Source organism: Podarcis filfolensis, assembly GCF_964270895.1.
Source record: "Podarcis filfolensis genome assembly, chromosome: 4".
NCBI lineage: Eukaryota > Metazoa > Chordata > Lepidosauria > Squamata > Lacertidae > Podarcis > Podarcis filfolensis.
Genome location: NC_139607.1, coordinates 51,001,999 through 51,026,682, shown reverse-complemented (window position 1 = coordinate 51,026,682; position 24,684 = coordinate 51,001,999). Strand labels below are relative to the sequence as shown.

Below are 24,684 nucleotides of genomic sequence, written 5' to 3'. Positions count from 1 at the left end.
ATATTGATCCAAGCTGTCAGCAGTTCTTGGGTCATTTCAACAGTCCATAGCAACCACTACCACCAGAGGTGGTAGTGATGAATGTTTTTTACATGCACAAAGTGACAAAAAAGTTTTCCAAGCGATTTGTGGTAGGTAATAAGTAATCATAGTCTCTACAGAAGAAGAAAATAATAACAACTACCTTTCTACCCTATCTTATGAATAGGTCTGCATGCTTTGGCCAGATGGATCAATGTTTCAATTGCACATCTGATTTTTTTCCCCCAGCAGCTTTTCCTGTTCAGAAGCTGCCTGCACAGAACCCCCAACTACACTTTGAACTTCCTCCGTGTTCAGAAAAGCCATTTTGGGATTTAACACAATAGCAGTTTGGGGAGTAACCGGGGAGGCGAGGGATATACCATGCAACACTGCAGTAGCAGTCTCCATTCAAAACGATCTTCCTCAAAATTCTCAAATGCTCTGAGAAGAATTTGGAGACTCCATGGGGCTGGTTTCTGCAAAACTAAACCATAGAGTGAATGCAGGGCCCTTTGAATCACAGCTCTTCTTTATCATTCTATGGATATAGGAACATTTCACATCTTCGCATCCTTAAAAGACATACATAGCTAATCATTGATGGGCTTCATCAGGCTGGGGCTGATGGAACAGCCTGGGCAATGCATCAGTTCAGTGGTAGTTGTTTTGCTTCACCCCACATTTCTTGCCAGCAGCAACACTGCTGCTTCCACAACAGAGCCACTAACCTGGATTGCTGTTAAAGGAGTTTAGACAAATTCATGCACGATAAGGCCATCAATGACTACTAGCCATAATGGCTGTATAATACCTTCTGTATTGGTAGTGATATTCCTCAGAATAGTGTGGCAGAGTGTTGTGCTCATGTCCTGCTTGTAGGGTTCTTCTTACATTCTCTCTCTTTTTATTTTCTAAAGTATATTCTAAATTATTTTATAAATTGTATGACCTTCACATACATGCCACTCTCTGAGTGAGAGGGAGACGGGTGGAGGGGAGGGGAAGAGAATGACTAGATGGAACTGCAAAAGTAGGAGTGGAGAGGAAGATTTAGTGGGACACTCTATGACCTAGTTTTGCAGCCAGCAATTTAGAAAGAGGTTTAAATGTGCTTACTCACGACAGCTGGTTATGAGAACTGTATAAGGGGAAAATATTTTTATCACTGTAATATCTGAGATGTGTTGCGACGTAAGTTTCTACAGCAAATATATTCCCCATTAAAACAAGATGGCCAAGCTGAGGAGCTACAAAACATTTTTGGGACTCGTTGGTAAACTTTGCCAGTGAAACCTATGAGCAAATCCCTAGAATTAATAAACCTTCACATGTGGCAAAGAAAGGAGCAGGCAATTCTCTACAATTGTCTGCTTAACAGGTTACACTTCTAGCCAACTGGTAGCAATCAAGCAAGACACTGTAGAGGGCAGGAAATCTAAAATTAGGTTTTACTACCTATAATGGAGGATTTATGGGATAATTTAATTGGCAGTCTTGGGACAGAAACCCACGGTGGGGGGAACAAAAACATCTTTCTCAATGTACTCTATGAACCTTTCCTGCAGAGCACTGAAAAATGAAGGCCCTTGGAAATCAGTTTAAAGATGCAATATTCCCCCCCTTTTTTTAACGCAAGGTAGTATGAAATAGGAGCAGAGACACTGAACTGAAACACATTGTTTCCCCACTTTTTTCATTGGGAGAAACATTACATTAATTGTTTCTTTTTTTTGCAAACCATGTCTTTAACACATTGTATAACAAATAGCTCTTGAGTAAACAGAAGGCTGTAATTCACCCCAGTGCTTTCCTGACATCATAAACTACAAAAGCACTGCTCAACAGTTTGTAAATGACAGCAAATTGAATTCAGCTTTGTATTTGTTCATTCAGGGGCAAGTAGCAGTGGTTGTTGTCACTTACGCACAACCCCTATAAAATGCTTTATAATATCTTTTGTAGGGAGTTTTATTCTATGTTCTCAAAATATAAAGACAATAGTGGCATTGTAAATAAGCTTTTATTTTTCTGGGATAAACTGTAACACCTTTAGAAAAGCAACTTGCTGTCCTTAAGCAAAACAATCTACTTTCTCAGCACTCATGAAAATTCTGCCACAAAGCCCAACCATGTTATTAATTTCTTATTCACAGCTATCCTTGACAGCTGACACATCTGTCCTTTTCTGAAGGCTGTAGCAGTTTTGGTACTTTTTGTGAAGCTAACACTTACTGTATAGGACATGAATAATATTCACAGTGGCTTGGCCCATAAACTTTATATTTATTTTAAAATTTTCTATCCACTAGGAAACTCAAAGTAGCTAACAGTTTAGGCTTAAATAATCCAAACAAGCTCAAAACAAAACAGAGTCAAAACAAACAAGAGCAGTCAAGAATATCCAGCTCATCAGCATAAAAACACACACACTAGTAAAGCCTCTAAACAGTCAAATTTTCACCTGTTACCAGAAGGTGCTTAATAATGAGTTCATATGGGTCTCCTAAGGGAGGGGATTATATAGAGCATCAACCTGAAAAGGCCTTTGCTTCTTGTGCCTGTCCAAATCAAAGAGTTTTCATTGCAACAATAAATAAACTTTAGGCTGCAGTATAATAGAAGCAGGGCTACTCCACCAACCCTGCTAAGACGCTCCCATCAGCAGTGCCACCAAGAGGTAGAAACATGGATATTAATGTGCTGGGCTCACAGAGAGCAAGGGTCCTAGACTCCAATATTTCTCTCTCGCTCGCTTTACTGAAGAAAACAAATACACTTAATTCTGATATAAACATGAGAATATTCAGAAACCAGCACGAGAACATTGGGCTTGTGCATGGGCCCCCAGTTCACAGCTCAATCCAATGGTTCTGAGTAGCCCCAGTAAGACCCAGGGTCAAGCCAGACCAGATCTAGACCGCACACAGATTTAAACCTGAATAATCAGGGTTTAAAATCTCTACCAATTGGTAACCTCCAGGCTGGATTATTTCCAATGCACTCTGTATGGGACTTGCCATGAAAACAACACAGAAACTTCCACTGGTCCAAAACACAGCAGCACCTTACTGGCTAGTATTCCATTTAAAGGTTTCAAAACAGCTGCACTGGTTGCAAGTTGGTTTATGGGTGCAATTCAACATGCTCACTTTGGTGTTTAAAGCCCTAAATGACTTATGCCCCAAATATATGCAAGACCTTCTTCTTCCCTATAGCTCCTCTTTAGGGTGTTCCATAAGCTGTGTGAGAGCTATGTCTGGAACCATGAATGTATAGTTTTTGGCATATGTTGAATATGTGCCTTTTTCCCCTGGGCCACTTGAGATACACTTTTAGGACCCATCCTGTTTTTTCTGCTCTATTCTGATACGTTTTTAATGTAATTTAAAAACTGATTTTAATACTATATTACTGAGTTGCAATCTATCCTGGGATCTTGTGCTGAAGGGAAGGTAAGAAATGCCATTAAATATATTGGTACTATCTTCTATGACTGAATACAATTTAGATTTGCAATGTATGTCACAGAGATACTACACGTTTATTTGCATTATTTTTTATTCTTGGACTCACCATACATACATACATACCCACCCACCCCTATATATACTGTACATATCTGTCAACTGACTACAACAGTTCATGCACCTGATGATGTGAGCTCTGGTCCATGGGAATTTATATAACAATAAATCTGTTTGTCTTTAGGGCTCTCCAACACTCAGTTCTTCCTGTTATTTGTCATGAATCTTCCAAAATCCAGCTTCATTGGACAGCCCCAAGTTCTAGCACTGTGAGACTGTGAATTATCCTTTTTGTGAACACTGGTCAACTTTCTTTCCTTAATTTATTTGTCAGCATTTCCAAAGTGCACATGCTTATACTCAGTAACATTTCCATCTGATGATTCTTATTGGATGATGGAACTAATAAGCCGAGGCATTCCCAAGTCTAAATTAATTCTGAACAGAAATACAAATACGGGATTTGCTGGTAAACGCCAAACTAACACGTAACAGTTTTCTTTAAAAGTTGAATCAGAACTTTCACTTTGTCTTTCTTTCTCACTAGGCAATTGCAGCTCCTTCCATCGCAAGAAGTTCAAAGCAGAAAAAGAATTTCCCAACAGAGAGGTAGCCATGTTTCTTGCAGATGAAAACAAGAAACGAAAACAGTTGCCCCTGAATGTTGTAACTGCATGTATGTAATTTTCAAGAGACAATTGGATTTTGAAGTTTGAAGCTCTGAATAGCTGTAAGGCAGGGTTTACAGCTCAGCTGTGCATTAGCATTATTTGCATTCTTCTTCTCGAATTATTGAGTTATTTTTGCCTTTTATGCAGTCAAGATAAATAAAGGGTGGTGGAAAGTCTTTAAAATAAACTTTGTTTAAAAAGTCTCTGGAGAAAATGGAAGGTGAAATCTGAGTGGTGCTACTAGGAATTAAATATATGCCTCTGTTTCCATGAGAAATAGCTCTGTCTGTATTAAGGATGTATGGCATAGCTGTCAACTTTTCCCTTTTCTTGTGAGGAATCCTATTCAGAATAAGGGAATTTCCCTTTAAAAAAGGGAAACATTGACAGCTATGATGTATGGTTGTATGTGGCTCTGGCCCCTCTTGCTACTGGATTGCGGCCCCCAACAGCTTTCCACCAAAAGGAACCACACCTCTGATTAAATCCTTTAGCTCAGGGGTAGAGAACCATTTCTGACCTCGGGGTCAAATTTCCTTGTGGGGAACCTTTAAGGGGCCACATAATATTACAGATATTAGTTGAGAGGGGGTATGGCCAAGCAAGAGTCTTGGGCACCAAACAGAGTACCTTAAAGGCCATATTTGGGATCCAGGTCTGAGGTTTCATATCCCTACTTTAGCTCTTCAGGCTAGAAACACATATGAGCTAAAGGCATTGGCACCCAATTCTAGCTAAAGTTGTTGATTGCTCTCATGACCAAAGGGCACACTATGATTGCCATGAAATAGGTTTGATCCTGGCAACAGTGGTTTCTTCCTCCCCTTCTGCTACCAACTGAAGTAAATAAAATTGTGGTTAGTGGTAATAATTGGTTTGAAAATAAGAGATAGGCTAAAAATATGGAAAGTGTAGAAAGGCTTTTCAGTATAGCACTATTAACATGTAACACTTGACTTTAATGTATCATGGAACCTCCTGCCTCGTAGAAGTCATATATTCTATAAGTCTCTATATCTTGTTTTTCCCTTCTTCTGTCTGACCACCTCACTGCTCTTGAAAAATTAGCATCACGAACAATGAAAGCACTTAACAATCTCCTCCCCTGCTATTTAAAAATATAGAAGGGAGGCGATATACGCAGTCACCAACATAGGCAGTGGCGTAGCGTGGGGGGTCCAGGGGGGGGCCGCACCAGGCGCAACATCTGGGGGTTAGGGTTAGGGGGCGCAAATCCACGGGTTAGGGGGCGCAAATCCACGGGTTAGAGGGCACAAATTACTTGCCTTGCCCCGGGTGCTGACAACCCACGCTACGCCACTGAACATAGGGAAAAGCTTTGTGCTGAAACATTTTTCCACATACAGTTTATAACGAAACAGTGCTGTTTGAGGAATGGAAGTGCAAATAACCACATCAAGACCACATCTACATTCACATTGTGTCATACTGAACTGGGTCCATAAGGTTGCTTTCATAACGTATTGAGCATTCATCTCAATTTGCATAAAGTTTGTGTGGGGGTTAGACAATGTCTTCTATTTATTGAGCATTTGTTCCAATTTGTTTGCAGGGAAGTTAGACAGTGTTGCATCAAGCAATCTTATCCCATACTTTCCAGTGTCCACTTTTCCTTATCATAAAAAGTCCAATTTTCTTTTTTTCTTTTCCCTCTTTTGGCACACAGGTTTGTTTGGCAAGAACACCTACTGAACTTTAATTGCACAGTCTGAATTTATGGTATATGATTGAAAATAGCAACCGTCTAGAAGTGCCAGCACCCTACCTCTCAGATCTTAAAGCATCAATCCCCTTGTCTGGAAGGGAGAAGGGCTGATTGAAGTTATTTTACCCACCTCCATAACAGATAATCAACACTGTTAAAACTCAGTGCTGACCATCTGCTGGGCAGAGAGATCCTGGTGCAACATAGTCAATGTACAGCACACTGCTACAAGCAAGGACGTCTTTATTAGGACTCTTATTTTTTGATGTAGAACCATATGCTGTGTTTCATGAAAAAGCCTCCATCTGTAAGCATCTATGTTTCCATTTCATTGGAGTACTGTTCAGAGAGCAATAATTCACCCTGTATTGCTCTATTTCTCTCATCATTTACCCCAATGTGTTTTTTCTTAGATTGATTTTCATTTTGAATAAAAGGCACAAAAGCAATTTTAAAAGAGGGAAAGTTTCTATTTTTACAAAAATAGAAAATATCATATTCAATGTAACACAGCTGCATAAAACCATCAATAATGCCGGCTGTGTATGTATTATAAGCACAGATAGCCTAAGAAAACACTCCAGTTCACATCTGGTCTTGAGAAAAAAATACTACAAGAATAGCATATAATGTCCTACAGTAACTATCCAATACACTGTTGAAATACCTCTGTCCCTACTTAGTCAAATATATTTGGTGAAATTATTACATTTCCACTTTATATTTTCATGTTGGATTCATCAAGATGTATGAACCCTATGCCCTTTGGGTGTATGGACTCTGGGCTCTTTATTAAACTTAATAAAACCTAATGAAATTGGCAGTGATTTGTAGGGGATTGATCCAATATTTTCTGAAGCCCAGTAAAGCCTATAGCTATATACATAGCATGATATCCATTTAACCTGTTGAGTAGCTCTACAGATTCTGTTCCCATTCTGCTGCTAAAAGAATGGGAAAAAGAAAGCTTCTAGGTGTGCTTATAAAATAACAAGAAATATGGAAATGGTCACAGAAGGTCAGTCTCTTTCCATCTCTTTTTTTCTGGCCACGGTCAAAGCATTTATCCAGTTTTCTGCAACCTGCTGCCCGCTAGGTATAAACATTCCACACGATCACTGTCTTGTTTGAAGACACCTTCAATGTGTGTTCTGGTCTCGTGGGTTTTAAGTCCATCTAGTCAGCTAAACTCACACCCATGCCACATTTTCAGGTAAACTAATCTTCAACTTTAGCAATAACTTGAGCACAACTCGAATAGCAAGTGACACATTGATGCAGGTGATAAAATATTAGCTGTAGAAGAAGGATTAATAGAAGGCTGAATCTAACTAAGATAAAAGAGAAGGTGTGGACAAAGTGAAAAGATAATGCAAAGTCAAGCCCTTCAAGCTGCAACTTGGAGTGGCAGAGTACAAGGCCAAGGGGGTTATTATTTTCTTATTCTGAAGAAAAGAGGTCTAAACACAATTAGATGTACCAGACAGGCACAACCAACAGATTCATAATATTAGAAAGCTCTGTGGCCTATCAGATCTACAAAGGGAAATTTAAAACAGTTCTAAATGCAGAGACTAGGGGACAATATAATGAAACATACAATGCCTAGCACTGGCAGAACGGTATGTGCCAGCCCATATGCATCTAGTGTGTCAAGCCATCTATGGCATAGATAGCTTGCTACCAGGAGTGGTGGAGCAGAACAGCTGCTGCTTAGCAGGACAGGTAGGGAAGGTTGGTGGCATGGCTAGAGCTGTGTGGGCACACCAGCAGTGCCAATCTGATGCTCCCTCCAGTGAACCCACATAGCTACAACCTTACCACAGCCCTGCCCTGCCCTCACATCATTATGGCAAGCAGCATTGTAAGGAGAGCAGTGGCAAAGTTGTGGGTGCAAGAGTGGAGTATTCCCTGGCTGTGTGCCTGCTGCACCACCATTCTGCTGCATCCGCACACCGTTTCAGTAAGTGGTAGTCATTCAGCTGTTGGGAGTGCAGCAGTACAGCACCAGCCCTCTGTGCCAGCCACTACCATTGCCAACACTGCACATGTATGAGCAGGCACACACACAGTGGCGTAGCGTGGGTTGTCAGCACCCGGGGCAAGGCAAGTAATTTGCGCCCCCTAACCCGTGGATTTGTGCCCCCTAACCCGTGGATTTGCGCCCCCTAACCCATGGATTTGCCCTAACCCCAGATGTTGCGCCCGGTGCGGCCGGCCCCCCTGCACCCCCCACGCTACGCCACTGCACACACAAAAGTGCATTTAAATGAGACAGCAGCCACGTGTAATACATAGAATGTGCTGCAGTACTGCCTCATCCTTTCCATGCACCAGAGATCACACTGAGCATTTTAAGTAGACTCTGTGAAAGTATTCCTTTATTTGCTGATGGACTGTATTGCTTCACTCTGTGTTTGAATGCTCCTCCAATTATTTAGTTAGTTAATTAAGCTCCTTCCATATCCAAAACAGGCATGCCAGGGAAAGAGGGTACTGGGTTAGGTTTTTCCCTGGCATGCTAGTCTTACATGTGTATGAAGTTTTTATGTAGGGAGATCACTCAAACATTAAGACTTTCGCATTTGGAATTTAAAGTGGCAGCACTAAACATATCACATAAGCATGCCAATTGCAAGTCTCAGCTCTCACTCTTAAAGACACCAACATTGTTGAAGGTGTTTCCAGAACAGACCATAACACCCTAGCTACTAGGAAAGTCAGCAAATGTTATATTGTTATATCCAGTGGATTGAAACATCTTGCAACACACACAAATAATCTACTTTATAACTCTAGGCTGGAAATCCAGCAGAAGCTAAGCCAAAATCACGCTTGTAAGTAACAGAAAGCAGGTGTATGGGAGTTCACCCTTCATAAACTTGACTCACGCTTACATGGAGGGGGTTGGGATTTGAAGGACCAGGTGCACAGCCTGGGAGTCATTTTGGACTCACAGCTGTCCATGGAGGTGCAGGTCAATCCTGTGTCCAGGGCAGCTGTCTACCAGCACCATCAGATACGCAGGCTGAGACCCTATCTGCCCGCAGACTGTCTCACCAGAGTGGTGCATGCTCTAGTTATCTCCCGCTTGGACTACTGCAATGCGCTCTACGTGAGACTACCTTTGAAGGTGACCCAGAAACTACAACTAATCCAGAATGTGGCAGCTAGACTGGTGACTGGGAGTGGCTGTCGAGACCATATAACACTGGTCCTGAAAGACCTACATTGGCTCCCAGTACGTTTCCGACAATTCAAAGTATTGGTGCTGACCTTTAAAGCCCTAAATGGCCTCGGCCCAGTATACCTGAAGGAATGGCTCCACCCCCATCATTCTGCCTAGACACTGAGGTCCAGCTCTGAGGGCCTTCTGGCGGTTCCCTCACTGTGAAATGTGTGGTTATAGGGAACCAGGCAGAGGGCCTTCTCAGTAGTGGCACCCGCCCTGTAGAACGCCCTCCCATCAGATGTCTAGGAAATAAACAACTATCTGACTTTTAGAAGATATCTGAAGGCAGCCCTGTTTAGGGAAGTTTTTAATGTTTAATGTTTTATTATGTTGGGAGTCGCCCAGAGTGGTTGGGGAAACCCAGTCGGATGGGCGGGGTACAAATAAAATTGTTGTTGTTGTTGTTGTTGCAGAGGCACCTATCTTTGCAGCATGGTTGTATACCCCTTTAGCAGGTATGGCTAGAAAAATGGTTAAGGTACTATCATGACACAGGCAGAAAGCTGACATTTGGAAAATGCAGCACAAGATTAAATCCAAATGTAGAATTTGAAGTCCACCTCATAATAGTGACCAACACTCCAGCAGTGAACAAACCAAGTCATAAAAGCAAGAGGACCCAGGGGAACAAAAGTCCCGCCCACCCCATGTCACACTAAATTTTAAGCAGTGGGAAAGAACTGCATGCTGGGATACCACTCCAAATGTCATCATGTGAGCAGTGATGGTGTGATAATGAAAACTCCGGGGAAATTACAGCACAAAACTCCCACAATTTTCTGAGTTAATGGGGCTCCAAGTGGATTTTTTCTGGAAACAACCAACATGGAAATGAGTACTAAACTTCCACTAGATTTCCAGAAGTGGCTGTTATGTCCTGTGAAAGATCACATAAGATACAAAAAAATTAATAGGTAAGGAAACATCAGGAAGACAGGATAAAGTGCTGTCTGAATGCAGCCTGGATCAATGCTTTCATTGAGCTATCCACCTGTAGAGAAGAAATCCACGCGAAGTGGAATTTTCTGGTCTGTGTTAGAAAGAATTGTTAGAAATTCCTAAGCACTGACACCAAATGCAAGTGCCTCCTTATCAGTCCTTCAAGGCCAGTGCAGTGAGAACCAGTTAATGAGGACCTGTGATGGAAAGGGGTGTTTGCTCGTTCAAGGTGGGAGAGGTCTTGATGTCTCGAAGGTTCCTTCATGATTGGTTACATCAAGTCATGGAATGCCATTTCCTCAAAGTCTGTGCATATGGATTCTGTCTCTGCACATCCCAATTAATGCTAAAATTAGACCAAGTCACTGCATATTTTCAGTTTCATATCATGCCCACTGTATACTCTCTTTTCCATATGGGGCATGGAATGCAGATGGAATTCAGTGAACAATTCCAAATCTAACTACTGTTGCCTTACTACTGCAGGTTGCCCAAAATAGATACAAAGGAAATATTAATTTTGTCAAGAGCACTCAAATTGACCCCCCCTCCAATTGGTCTCTTTTGCACAACTTGTGTCAAACTTTGAAAATAAAATGCTCAGATCCTGCAAAGTTTTCCCCCTCCATTTTACTCAGTTTTCCAAGAAAAGTGCCTGAGCAAATATGCTATTTTAGTAAGAGTTTAAAAGGCCATTATGGTCAGAAAAATGACTGTGTAAAAATGGCACCTTTTTACTTCACCACTCTATTCACTGCAAGTATTCTGAGTCATGTCTGCTTATTTTAGTGCTCAAAATAGGTCTTTATTACTTTTCATTCCTTTTTAGCCCTGCAGTACCAAAACAGGAGAGAGAGAGAGAGCTGGATGGACTCCATTCAGTCGAATGCATCATCAAGAGACTTGTTAGCTAAGTTGTTGTTGCAAAATCTTTACTCCTGGTGATGTTGCATGAGCCAAGAAGCACACAACTCGGCATTCGATTCCCAGTTTGCGTTTGCAAGGCAGCTAACTAAATAAATCACCCTTTTATGAGAGAGAGCTGGACAAAAAATTTATTACAGGGAAATCACTGAGAGACACCTACTCCATGTCTCACACCTCAGAAAGCAGGATATATTCTTTGCATTTCTGTTATCTTTTAGGTCTCACTTTATTAATTTGGTCTCCCCCCCTCCTCTGTACCTAATGCTATCTGTACCTATATCCATACATATAATAGTTTCTATTTGATATAGTTACATATGCAAGGCAGCATAACAGCAATATTAAAAATATGTGTAAAAGCTAAATAAAACAATATAATCAGCAGCAGTAAAACAAGTGGGCCTGAATAAGGCCACAAAGTCATCTGCTATTACAAATTCTCTGCAAAATAGCAGAATTTTACATACAGTGGTATGCAACTAAGTTTTATTCAAAGCAGACAAACTGAAATGAATGAACATGACTATGCTAGATCCATTCATTTTAAAAGGTCTACTCTGAGTAAAACTTAGCTGAATACCACCATACACAGACACACACACTTTCGTCAACCTCATGATTTTCATGAAGTGGGCTTCTGCCTTCAAAAATTTGTGTTGTAATAAACTACTTAGAATAGATCATCCAAGTTGAACTTATGGCATGTTGGCTGTGCTTCCTGCATAAGTGTGCCTATTTCTCTCTTTTTTTTACTAAAATAGGGCTGGTTTTTGCATAATTTTTGCCTACTATTGTTCTTCATTTTACCAGTGGTAGCATAGTAAAACTATATTGGCCACATAAGCAACTGGCTCAGTGGTGTTTGAAACATACAAAATGGCAGGTGAATGATGCTCAGTTATTTATCAGTCATAGTACTGGCCCATCACTTAACCCACTGTGGTATTTCACAAAATATATTTCACAAAGGTCTGAATGGTAGCAATGTACTATGCATACTGCCTCTACTGAAAAATTAAATGCATTTGCTGCATTAGATAAAATGATAAGTCTCTAAATACTTCAAAATAAAAACTAGTATTACTAAGCAATATCTGCTAGTGTATATTGTGTATATATAGTCAAGTCACTGCAATTTCCATTTTATTTGCCAATGCTGGTTAAGAAAGGAACATGGGCTCTGCTGAGGGGATACTCAGCTGGTGCACAAGACTAAATGACCGCATCATGGTCATGGACAACATCGCTGTATTTATTTCCTTACAGAATCTCATACTGAAGACCTATACTGAAGATACAACATTGTGGTCAGGATTCCTGTAGTGCAGGCAGTTGAACTAGATAACCCTTGGGATCACTTTCAGCTGTGCAATTCTATCATTTTATGAAGCGAGGACCCGTTACACAGGATACCTTGCATTCAAATGCACATCGCTATGTGAATATCCAGGTGCACATCCAAATCTAGCCTGCAGTTTAAATCTAGCAAGGGAATCCCAAACTTGGAAACTACTTCTGCTACTTTGTCCCTTGCTGAAGAAAGACAGGATGAATGTGCATAAAAGAGCAATTGCCTTCCTTAAAAACAACAACATTGTAGTGGTTCTCCTTTATCTGATTTTGAACTCAAGAATTAAGTTTTTTGAACCAACCATATGAAACCCTGAAAAATAGAGGCACAGCTCTGACCACAGTCTGGGGCTGTGCACAGTGCAGTCCCACCACTGGTGTGGAAAACATTTTCCACAACATTTGCCACAATCCATACCTGTCCTATATCCATCCATACCCTGTCATTTCTTGGGAAATAGTGTATTTTGATGCATTCCCCCCCAAAACAGCATCAAACTGATTTGAGAAAAGGAATGATGTAGCTATTTTTTAAGCCAATTAAGCCAATGTACAGACAGCCACAAATAAGAAATAAGCCCTTTTAAGAAAGCATGCCATTATTTTAAGTTCAGTTGCTTCGGATTTTGAAACTGCTCTGTACATTGTAATGAAACACATTGGTTTGTACCCAATGCTGCACCAGTGGTTTTTGTGATGCAATGGATTTTCCAGTTTCTCTTTCCCCTCCCCTCCCCGCCCAACAGACACACATTTTATTCTGTGAACAACCCTGAGACCTCAAGGTATAGGGCGGTATATAAATTCAATAAATAATAACAACAACAACATACACAAGCACTCACTCACTCTGATCTGGAGCATCCCTCAACTCTCAAGAACTGATTTTGAGGGCATAGGGGGACTGGAGGGAATAGAACAGGAAGACGTTTGATTGGGTGCATGGAAATTCCAGCATTTGATACAGCCCTTTAGGTCACAAGACCTCACCAGTACATATGCAGCACACTACAATCCTACATAACATTGGTACCTATAGAGAACTGTCCCATTCATAAACCTTTAAACCAACAATTTGTATCTATTACGAGTTCAACAAATCAGGACAGGAAATTCTTGACAGTAGCACCACAGCTTCACTCCAACTGTCCATTGCTGTCCTTCAAGCATTGCAGACCTTCCAAAGATTATTCTATTCAAGCAAGCCATGGGTTGCAGCTATCTATTTTCAGGAACACTTAAAAGAAGCTGATAAATATTCAGTAGATGTGCTTCCCATCTCCCCAAAACTAATAATAATAATAAACAAATCTTTATCGTTTTTCTGAAGGGTCTAAACATCTGATCTAGTTTGACCAAGATTTTCTGCTATCAAACCCATGTTCAGGCTCTGCCCTACAAGGTTTTGTCTTTGTTCTGTCCCCAGTTCTACCTAGTATTTTTGAAAGAAAATTCTGGCAACTCTTTTAAATAGTTTTAAATGTAACTGTTGTTTATATTATAATATTCTGGAAACTGCTCTGTGATCACTATAAGGGCAGGTCTACAAATATAATTACTTATTTAATTAATAATAGATGGTACGTGGAGCAGAGCATCTAAAAGTGTTGGGGCAGACTGAAATATATGTGGCTGATCAAGCCTACAAGTGCTTGATTAATCATAACCCTGACCTGAAGAAGCCAGTTCTAATGTGCAGGTATTCAAAATGTTGTTGAAATGTCCAGGGGTTTATCACCTGCATCAGTGTTCCATGGTTTGTCTTTCAGCAGTTTGGTAAGCAATGCAATTCTATGTATACTTGCTCAGAAGAAGGTCCTGCTGTGTTCAATGGGGCTCACTCCCTATTAAATGCATTTTGGATTGCAGTCTTTAGTTGTAGTGCTAAAACTGTAAGTACACAAGTAATGTACATGTGGAATAATTTCCTTACACAAAGAGTATCTCATAAATCTGAAGGAACTTATATGCATCATATAAAATAAAGAGTTCAGTTTTGTACAACAGAACTAGCAAGGCTGCTACCCTGGAAGCCCTTTTAAAAGAGTGTGTTGGAGTTTGTCACCACCCCTCGGTCCACCCCCACAACCCCCCACAACAGTTCCTTGGCCTGTGACAAAGGACACTTCTGAAGTTCCCTGAGTTTTCAGGACCAGCTTGTCAGGTGCCACTGGGGGAGGAGGGTGTGCTGTCAGAAAGAAGAAACTCAAAAGCCCTGTTGTGAATGCAGAGCTCGCTGCCTGGTGCTCTGGATCGGGGCCATAAGCTTGAGGGATTTTCTTCTTCTTGGAATCAAGTTATGCTGAGAAAGAGATCTATCTGATACAAGCAGAATTCAAATGCAACATATTTCCAGTAACAAATCTCCACTTAAAAAAAGAAGAAGAAAAACACTGACACAGAAAATGTGGTAATAATATAAGGCTTTTTTTGGAGGGGGGACCCTTTAGGGCACAATCCCAAACAGAGGAAATTCCACTGAAATTAATTGGGGGGGTTGCCTTCATTCAGATATGGTATGGGGCCCAAACCTTTGGCAAAGTCGCTCATGTTTATTCTAGATCAAGTATCCTTTTAGTTCTCCAGTCAATGTGAAAAATGCCAGACCCAAGGGGATATTTTATTTTATTTTTCATTATAAGTACACATTTGTGACATTAGGCTCTCAGAGCAAACTTGAGTCCAGAGATGAAAACACCCCCTGGCTTTCATTGTTAAATTAGTATTTCTTGTATTCAATCAAACTTTCCAGATTATACACGTACATACCACTATAAAAATATAAATAGAAGAAGTTAAAATGCAGCTTACAACAAATACATCCAGAACACCCTATTTAGATATATACCCTTTCATTTCCCCACCCCCACCCAATTCCCTACTTTTTAACTTGCATGTATATTTAGCCAAGTAATTTTAGGCTGCCAACACTATACCTACAATAGTCTTACTATGCTACCAGTAACATATTAAATTTTGTTCTATTCTGCCTTTTCACAGAATGCCAAATGAAATATGAGTTCATGGGCAGCATACAAAGAGAACTTCTAGGGAGTTTTTGATGTGCATCACTGAATGCTCTGCTTTTCTTAGGTGTCTAGAATTGGAGCTACAGTAAGATAGGGTCACCAGAGTGGCTCTGCACCCAGAATAATTTCCTTGATATAAAGGTAAACCGCAGAATAAATTATCATAGAATTAAAGCATCGCTGAATGAACTCCCAAGTTAGGGACAAATATCTTTATACTACATGGTAGGAATATCCTGCCGGTGTTTATTTTATGAAGGCGAAAATCTCTTTGAATTAAGCAGATGTGAAGAATTCCATAAACTGCATGGTAAAAAAATCTACACGTAGAAGTAAACCATTGAAGTCAATGAGGCATATGCTAAAGGATTAGGAGGAAGCTGGATTTGGCCTATTGTGTCCAATATTGCAGATAATGCCATATATGTAATTTCCAAAAAAGAAAGCCACATGAATGTCCAGACTGCTGCATGGTCAAGATTTCTGTCCATTAACTTAGACCTACTACTACTTAGATTCAAGAGGGTTGGAGGTGCTACTCTGTAGTTTGAGGATCACAATATGATGGAGCAAGGTTCATCTTAATCTGCATTTATTCTTCATTATTAGGGAATTGTGCATACATGCTTATATGAAGGCATTTCTGAAAGATGATCAGTAACCATTAATTTTGACATGCAAATAACAAAAAAGAGATCAACAGCGCCGGCTAAAATACCCTTTTTTCCCTTCATACTGATGAAGCAAAATTTATTTGATGAAAACTTTCAGCAAAAAATGTGCTTCTGCTGCTGCTGTCAGATTTGTGGCAGCATGAATAACTTTCCCCAGTTGCTGCTGGATGGTAGCTACTATTATTTTCCAAGATCGAAGCTGGCAGCCAGCAGCTACCATTAAGAAGAGCTATTGCTGCCATTGCCTGTAAGACCCACATTTTGTCCCCCTTAAAAACTTCTGAAATCTCCCCCCCCCTTTGCATTCCATGACCAGGACAACAAAATCAGGGTGGGGGGTGGGCGTGCACTCAGCAAAACTCGAGTTTTCTTTTGCATTTTGGGAGTATAGTTTTTAAAAGTAGGGTTAGCATAGTAGCCGTTGACTGGTCAATTGAAAATACTGGACAACCATCAAATACTGTAGAACTTGCAAGAATGCTACTGTGTAGAATCTACACCATAGGGGGAAGCTAACTTCCATGATGGTGTTATCCTTTAGTAAAGGCAGGGATGAAGTCAGCTTATACCCAAGCCCTGCTACAACAAGGTGCAAAGTTAGAAGCACAGAAATGTTTCTTCCATTGCCTAAATAAGGGATGGGAGAGCTGTGGATTTGCAGTTGTTGGTGGTCTACAGCGCCCATCATCATCCCTGAACATAGGCCACAGAAGTTGGAATCTAACAACATATGGAGGGAAGCACAAGTTCCCCCCATCCCTGGGCTACCTGAAAGGCATCTCCAGAAAGGAACACAAAAAGTCATCACTGGCAAACATCACTGTCTAATGAACAAAATTTCAGACCAAGACTAGAAAGACCAAGTTCTAAACCTTAATTAGCCACAAAACTCATTAGGTGAAATTGGACTAGTCACAAAATCTCAGCCTAATAAGCCTCACAGGGTCATTGTGGGGTGGATGATGTATGCCACCCTGAGGGAGTTGCAGGAAGAGCAGAATAAATTTATAATAAAATAAATAATTCATTTCAACTTTTTCAAATTAATGTAACAGTGGTAGCTATCTAATTTGCTTTATGTAATCTGTGCATATAGAAAACCTGTTGATTATTTTCTTTGTAACTCTAATAACACAAATACATGACCATTAATTCACCAGATTTGACAAAATCTTTATTGACTGGTGAAGTGCAAAACCCTATTTTACATTTTAAAAATTAATTATAGCATTGGTCGACTGCCTCATCTACTATATATTTTCCAGATTTCTAATTCAAACCAGTTAGGCTACAAATGTAGATTACTTGAAAAATGAGGCGCTACCAATACGTTATTTATATATAAACGCTTCTACGGAAAGAGAATACTCTCAGTCAACTCAATTAATGATGTAAACATATTACATTTCTTTTTCGGGATGCATTCAGAATGTCAACAAATTTAGGCTCCAGTCTGAAACCAGTTTACCCAAGAGTAAGTCCCATTGATTTTAGTAGGACTTACTTCTAAACAGACATGCTTAGGTTTGGGTTGTAAGACTGCAATCCTATACTTACTTCTGGGTAGACATGTACAATAGGACATATATAGGACTGTGCTGTGAGTGTTACTTTTTATCAGTTAAAATACAGTACTACAGTAAAAAACAACAACATTTTAACTGTGGCAACAGTTTCAATTGATTGATAAGGATATGCACAGATTTCATAGAACAATGTCATAAGCATGATCATAGGAGATCACTCTGATTAAAATCAAGCTAATAAGCAAAGTTTGAATGTGCATTTGTTTATTAATTAATCATACTGATTAATTTTTCCCACTGCTAAGAGAAAGTAATATATTTCCAACAACAATATTAAAGGCAAACTTTGTGTCTATATGTATTTTGCTTTTGTAACATGTCACTGCTATGCAGTTATATTTAACCATCAAAAAAATTAAACACAAACTCTGCTCAAAGTGTTTCAACACAGGAAAGAACTGAAATCCTGCTAAAGATATATGAAGAAATATATTAAGGTCCAAAGTGATTAAGCAAGACAGCAAAAAGTAACAAAACTGAGTACCTTGCAAAACAGCAAAATCCTCAGATAAAAAGCTAATTACATATAAAACTAACCATGACAGATCATTCATACAGTTCTTGCAGTACTATGGGATTTGTTTGACTTTGGGGAGCAGATTTGACAAAGTAGAAGAGCTATACAATGTTATAATCTATGAAATACTATTTGAACGTTTCCCCCATTCAATGAATCCTTCATAGGTATATTTTCCCACACTGAGTTTAAATAAAGTGACCCAAACAATGCTAGCTTGCTGCCCATTACTGCCTATTATGTCAATAAAAGAATTGTCATGTTTTAAAGTATTAGCTAGTTAGTAACAGCTATATTCATTTATTTTAAACTGTCCTTCTTTAAATGCACAAAGATGTCCAAAAAAATCTTTGTATCATGTCGTGCCAATGATAAGATGGATTTTATTTCTAAAGCAAAACATAAATGCACCTAAGTTAATAACAGTATATTCACAAACCAGGTAAAAACATCTTAATGGAGTTTAGGGTTGGTTCTTTATCTGAACTCAAAGCGCTCTTTGTCTGTTGCTTCAAACAAACCATAGATGTGTGCTTATAGGGTTAAAACTCAGGAATGTGACAGTTCTCCATGTGCAGTCTATAGACCTAACTGTTCCACTTTCCCTGGTGGGGCTCCAAACTACATGAAAACAATGCAGCACACAAACTACTATTCCGACACTGAAGGTTTTGTTAACTCCACAGAATGCTATTTAAACCAGAATTGTTTTTGGGTTTTTTTCATTTTAAACGCAGCAATTACAGTACTTGGGGTTTCTAGTGAATACAATCATGAATAGAGAGAAGCCTTTGCTTATTTTACCACATACTGAGAGCATCTGATAAAATGATTTATATTTACTTGACAATCACCTGATCACAGAAATTAATTTCCTGTATCTGAGTGTGCCATTTGTGAAACCAAATGTGAGCCTTTTACCAAACTCAAATCTGACCCTTATTCATTATGTTACTTCAAACACTTAAATGCTGGAGAACAAAACTAAGAGTCTTTTTACCTTGGACAGGGAGTTGTGCAGATTTAAAAAGGCACCATTGTATCAGTTAATTGAATGATGTCTTGTAGTTACCTACAAAGTGTGTGCATGTATGCGTTTATGTACGCTCTGAGAGATGCAGAAGGGGAGTAAGAATGGCGGTGGGTCTGAAATGAAATAACTGAAATGAATGAATTTAAATGTAACTGATTAATTTTACTCATTCAGACCTAAGTGACAAAAGATCCTGACTGAATAGTTTCAAATGCAGCAACCATTCTGAAAATAAAATTAGCAAAATGAAGAACTGAAAAAAATAAAAACACTGTTTTAAGAACTAAGGCGAGTAAACGTACGCATCCACAAAATCACACAGCATTCTCCACTTAAGCAACAAAAAAACTTTTAAGAATTGGTTTAAAAGAAGGTAGAGCCAAGTCAAGAAAAAATTTATGGCTGAGGGAAAAGGGGGTGAGGTTGGGGCACAGAGGGAACTAATAAGAAAAACCAGGTAGTAACTTCAAAAGTGCAGGATGTTCTTTAGCACTTCACATGTGGCAAAATGAATGTATAAACTGTGTGTTTTTCACAGCTGCCTTGGATGTTGCCCAAACATGTGTACAGTGCCTTTTGGCTTAACTACATTCAGATGAATTTTTAAAAGAAAAGTATGACTTCTGCAGGTAATTTTTAAGAAGTACTTCAGCAAGTGGCACTACCAAGAGAGAAAGGGCAGAGGAGGAGGTATAGTTAAAAAAAATGTGGTCATCTTGTCCTACAGAAGAAGAGCACAAACCATCCAAGTATGGTACTCAAAGGCAGCTAGCAAGTGCTTTTAGGATTCAGCACAGTAGCACACACAAAAAGTATTGTCTCCTTCTACACTTCTTGAGCTGTGGGACCACCAGCACCTTCTGCCAGATCACAATGCTTGCCCTGTCCTGTTCTTTCCTTCTCTTGCCCCAGAACCTGCCTCTTCCCTTCGGATCCTGCATCTAGGGCAAGAGCTACACACACACAAATGCATCCTGAAAGATGCCTTGCTATATTCGGAATTCAGTATGCCAGAAAATCTCTGGAGGCCAAAAGCAGGTCCCTACACTGCATTGGGGCTGAGCTCCAGGTCCTCCTTTCAGATGCATCTGAGGAAGGGGTTTGCAGGACACAACCCCATTCAGAACCGTGCTAGGACTTTAAGAAGACACAAAACTGTCCTGGTTCTTTTCAGTGCTAACACTGTCTGTGAAGAAATAAGAGTCCGGGGTACCTCTGAGCATGTGCAGAGCTCTTCTCCCTTTCCTCCTCCTCAAATAAAGACAGACCCTCCGACCCATCGGGGAAGGTCCAAGCAGGAACCCAGCCAGCCAAAAATCGTAGAGTCGGAAGGGACCACTAGGGTCATCTGCCTGCAATGCAGGAATCCTTTTTGCTCAACGTGGGGCTCGAACCCGCGACCCCGAGATCCAGAGTCTCACGCTCTACCGACGGAACTATCCCAGGCTCCCTTCTCCGCGCCTCGAAGACAGTCGCCGCCGTCGAAGCGCTCCAGCCACCTGGGCGCTCCGAGACTGGACCGGGGCTGCGAGGCGTCCGAGGTGCCCGCCGAGCTTCTTCCTTCCCCCATTGCGGAGCCGAGGCAGCGCGCCCAGAAGTTGCCCGCCGAGCGCAGCCACCCTCACCCAACGCCCCCCCCCCCGCCCTCACACTTCGCTTTGCCGCCCAGACGGAGAGCCTCGCGCAGGCGCCCGCTCCCTCCCTCCCTCTACCTACCTGCGGCCCCTCGCTCGCTCGCTCCCCACACGGGAAAGAACTTACCTCCCGCCCTGAAGCGGAGGGAGCGCGCCCGCAGCAACAGCGTCCGGCACCGGGACTGGCGGGAAAGAAAGGCTGACGGAGGAGTTGGGGAAGTCCCGTCCCCCCCCCCCCGCTCTCACGACGTCTCTCCCCCCCCCCCACCACTCCGCCCGACTCGCGTCAGGGCTCAGCCCCGCGTGGCGGCTCCGGCCTTAGAGAGCAGCCTGCAGCCTCCAATCATGACACGGCGAGTGTCCCACCTCCCCACCCCCTACCCCGCGGTCCGACTGATCCCCTCAGCTAGGGCGGCCCGTCAGGCCTCCTGAGGCAGAAGCGAGCGCGCCACACGCGCGAGGCGGCGGCGCCTGTGTTGACTTAGCGTAGGCTGCGCGAGCCGGCGGCTCCCTCCACATCCACGGGACTCGGGCCATGGGCTCCGGTGGGAGGCGGCTTGCCGCGCGCCAGCGGCGAGGGGCTCTCGGTCCCCCACCATTCCTGTGGTGAGAGGGGAAGGGGGTCCTTGGCTCGCACGTGGGAGCGGAGGCGGCTGAGGGAAAGAGCGCGCTCGGCGCAGGATGCCGCGGGGAGAAGGTGCGCGTGGCCCAGTTCGCCTTAGGCCGCTCATGACGGGAAGATCGCTTCAGAAACAAAGCCCGCACCCTCTCAGAGATCGCTCCACAGCCAGCCATCCAAGGTTATCGATTTTAAAGCTCCTTCGGTAGGAAGGACGGACCGAAGTGACTGGAAGATGGAGAGGCGAGCGGGGAAAGCGCCAACTTTTCAAGAGTTTGAAGAACTTTCTCCCTGCCTAGCCGCGGACCTAGGTTTATTTTTTTGCTACAGAGCTCTGGGCAGGAGCTGTATAGGTTTTAAATATTCTAGGCTAAAGATGCCCGGACACCGTTTGGTGCTGAGCGATGCTCTCTTCAGGAGGGAGCGAGAGCTCTTGGGGTTTACTTCTGAGTAAACGTGCTAAGGAAGATCCAGCTGGAGGAGGGTTTTCAAGCACCACCCGGCCGGATCCTAGACAGAAAACGCCTCCGCAGCGACGACCTGAGGTTCAGAAAAGAGCTCAGCGTGGGTTCAACGCAGGCTAGGGAAACGCAGCGCGCCGAGAAAGCTCGAGTTGTAAACAACCAAGTGCGCCAATCGTGCCCTGTGAGAACGTCTGGGATCGGTCCGATTTTAACCACCACCACTCCCAGAACAGCTCCAGTACTAGGGAAAGAACAGCCGTGCAGGCTGCGATCTTACCGTGATGCCTCTTCTCCCACGATCGTTGCCATCGCATTTCCCTTCTCAGGACCGTTTTCGTCACCAAACCCTATTCATGTGTTGCTTCTCCTGGGCTGAAGCCCTGAAAGCTACCTTCCTTCTTTTCTTTTTTTTCCTCCCCCTCCTTCTGCTCTCAATCCCAGCTACGAATCCCAGCTGACAGTCCAGGCAGACGCGAGGGCGAGCAGGCAAAGAAGAAACTCGAGTACTCTCTTAATTAAAAAACGAGCGGCTAAAAGTGTCTTGGGCTCTCTTAAAAAATAAAAAATAAATAAAAAAGCAGAGTTACATAATGTATTAATTGGTTGCTATTAACGCACTTTTATTGAGCATAGCACACAGAAGTCTGATTGTGAGCGAGGAGTGTTTTCAATGAAAGTGGAGTTATTTTAGCTGCAGACATGTTTACATTTCTGTGGTTTAGTCTATAACTTTCTCTTTTTCTTGCTTCAGAATTCTGCTCCATGAAGCAAAGCCCTTAGCTCCCAGACATTCCAAAAAGTCTGCCAAAATAACAGAAAAAAGAGAGATTTTCTTTTTAAAAAAAAAAAATAAAAAATAAAAAGCAGGCACACATAGACCCCCAAGTCTGGGTCAGGCAGAGGGCTGTATACCCCCTCCCCACTCTCTCTAGTTCAAAAGCCTTCAGGGCTCCATTTCCTGTTTCTAAAGGGGTGGGGGGATTAAGTGCCTCTACAAGTAGTGATTTTTAGGCACTCCCTAGAACAGATCTAATTCTGAGTAATTCTGCCTATACCAATTGACAGTATTACTTTCTGGCAACAGCCTTGTCTCACAAAGGACAAAAACCACATGAACGATCTCAATTTTGCCCCAATATAGCTTCCTCGTATATGCTAGCTATTTACTGCGCACCAGAGTTGATCTGAAGCACCTGTAATGTGCAATGTGCACCAGCAACATCTGGAAGATCAATTTAGAGTGCTGCTACGGTGCTGAAACATGCAAGGATTGGAATAAGAGCAAATTTCTCCACATTGATTTTCCATACTACGAAAGGCTGCGTGTGGGGATCCTGTATATATTATATTATAGCAGGTCACCAGTGTACACAGCTTGTCTGGCCCTTGTTATCTTCTTTATGCACTAGCATTTCTAAAAGCAGGATTTATAATTTTTCACACATTTTTTTCAATCTAATAGGATAAGTTCACTAGATGAGCTCAAGTTTATATGTGACATAGAAAGAACAGGTGTTTGACACTCAATAATGACAACCTTCAAATACTTCCTCTCAGATAGCTTTCCTTAAAGCCAAATCAAGTTGCCCTAGAAGGTTCTATGTGGATATTTTGTGGATGGCGTAGCAATACACTGGGGTGCTCACATATGAAGGCACTACAAGCAATGCAAGCCTAAATGGCACCAAGTACAGTGGTACCTCGGGTTACATATGCTTCAGGTTACATACGCTTCAGGTTACAGACTCCGCTAACCCAGAAATAGTGCTTCAGGTTAAGAACTTTGCTTCAGGATGGAAACAGAAATCATGCCACGGCAGCAGGAGGCCCCATTAGTTAAAGTGATGCTTCAGGTTAAGAACAGTTTCAGGTTAAGAACGGACCTCGAGAACGAATTAAGTACTTAACCCGAGGTACCACTGTAGAAATCAGCCTGCACTGCAGCCATAGGCTAGATGATTGTCCTGACAATCATAATAATCAGTGTGTTATATATTCATTTGTTTGTTTGTTTTTATAAAAAAAGAATAACACCCTGTTAGGTCCAAGCCCTCACAAAGCAACTTCAACCACATAAAACAATGAAAACCAACCACCAAAACCAGAAAATGCAACATATTTTAAAAATAAATTTATTTGGCTCTTATGTCTTGCCTTTCCATTATAAAATAACAACATCTAAAAAATGCAAACAAACAATGACTGTGATCATCTTTCTTGGGCATAAGCTCTGTTGAGCTCAGTGATGAATAAGCATACATGCTATCATGTATACACTGTATAAGATTATGTTATAAAACAATCCCATTTCCCTTAAGCCAAGTAAAGTGCCTAATGTTTCTAATGGGTAGTCTACTGAAGACTTATTAGTGCAGTAGGCTGAGAATGGCCACTGTCACATCAGCAAAATATGGTTCTGGGAGGTAGAAACGGTTTTCTGAATAATGTCCTTTCTGATTTCAGATTTATGTCTGTGTGTATAGGGGTCAGCAAACTTTTTCAACAGGGGGCTGGTCCACTGTCCCTCAGACTTTGTGGGGGGCCGGACTATATTTTGAGGGGGGGAAATGAACAAATTCTTATGCCCCACAAATAACCCAGAGATGCATTTTAAATAAAAGGACACATTTTACTCATGTAGAAACACGCTGATTCTCGGACCGTCCGTGGGCCGGATTGAGAAGGTGATTGGGCCGGATCTGGCCCCCGGGCCTTAGTTTGCCTACCCATGGTGT

General features: G+C 41.6%; 1 protein-coding gene across 6 annotated transcripts in view; it reads right to left on the bottom strand.

The window, feature by feature from the left end:
• ERG (ETS transcription factor ERG) overlaps nucleotides 1-22,461 on the bottom strand; it is a 109,414-nt gene extending 86,953 nt beyond the window's left edge. For 2 of the 6 annotated variants that reach the window (XM_083608781.1, XM_083608788.1), the window contains exon 1: nucleotides 20,994-21,089. The gene's annotated coding sequence lies outside the window, so the exon portion shown is untranslated. Of the gene's footprint in view, nucleotides 1-20,993; nucleotides 21,169-22,226 lie in introns of those variants that run through there. The other 4 variants (XM_083608787.1, XM_083608786.1, XM_083608791.1 and 1 more) reach the window with 4 other exon arrangements.
• Between the last annotated feature and the right edge of the window lie 2,223 nt (nucleotides 22,462-24,684).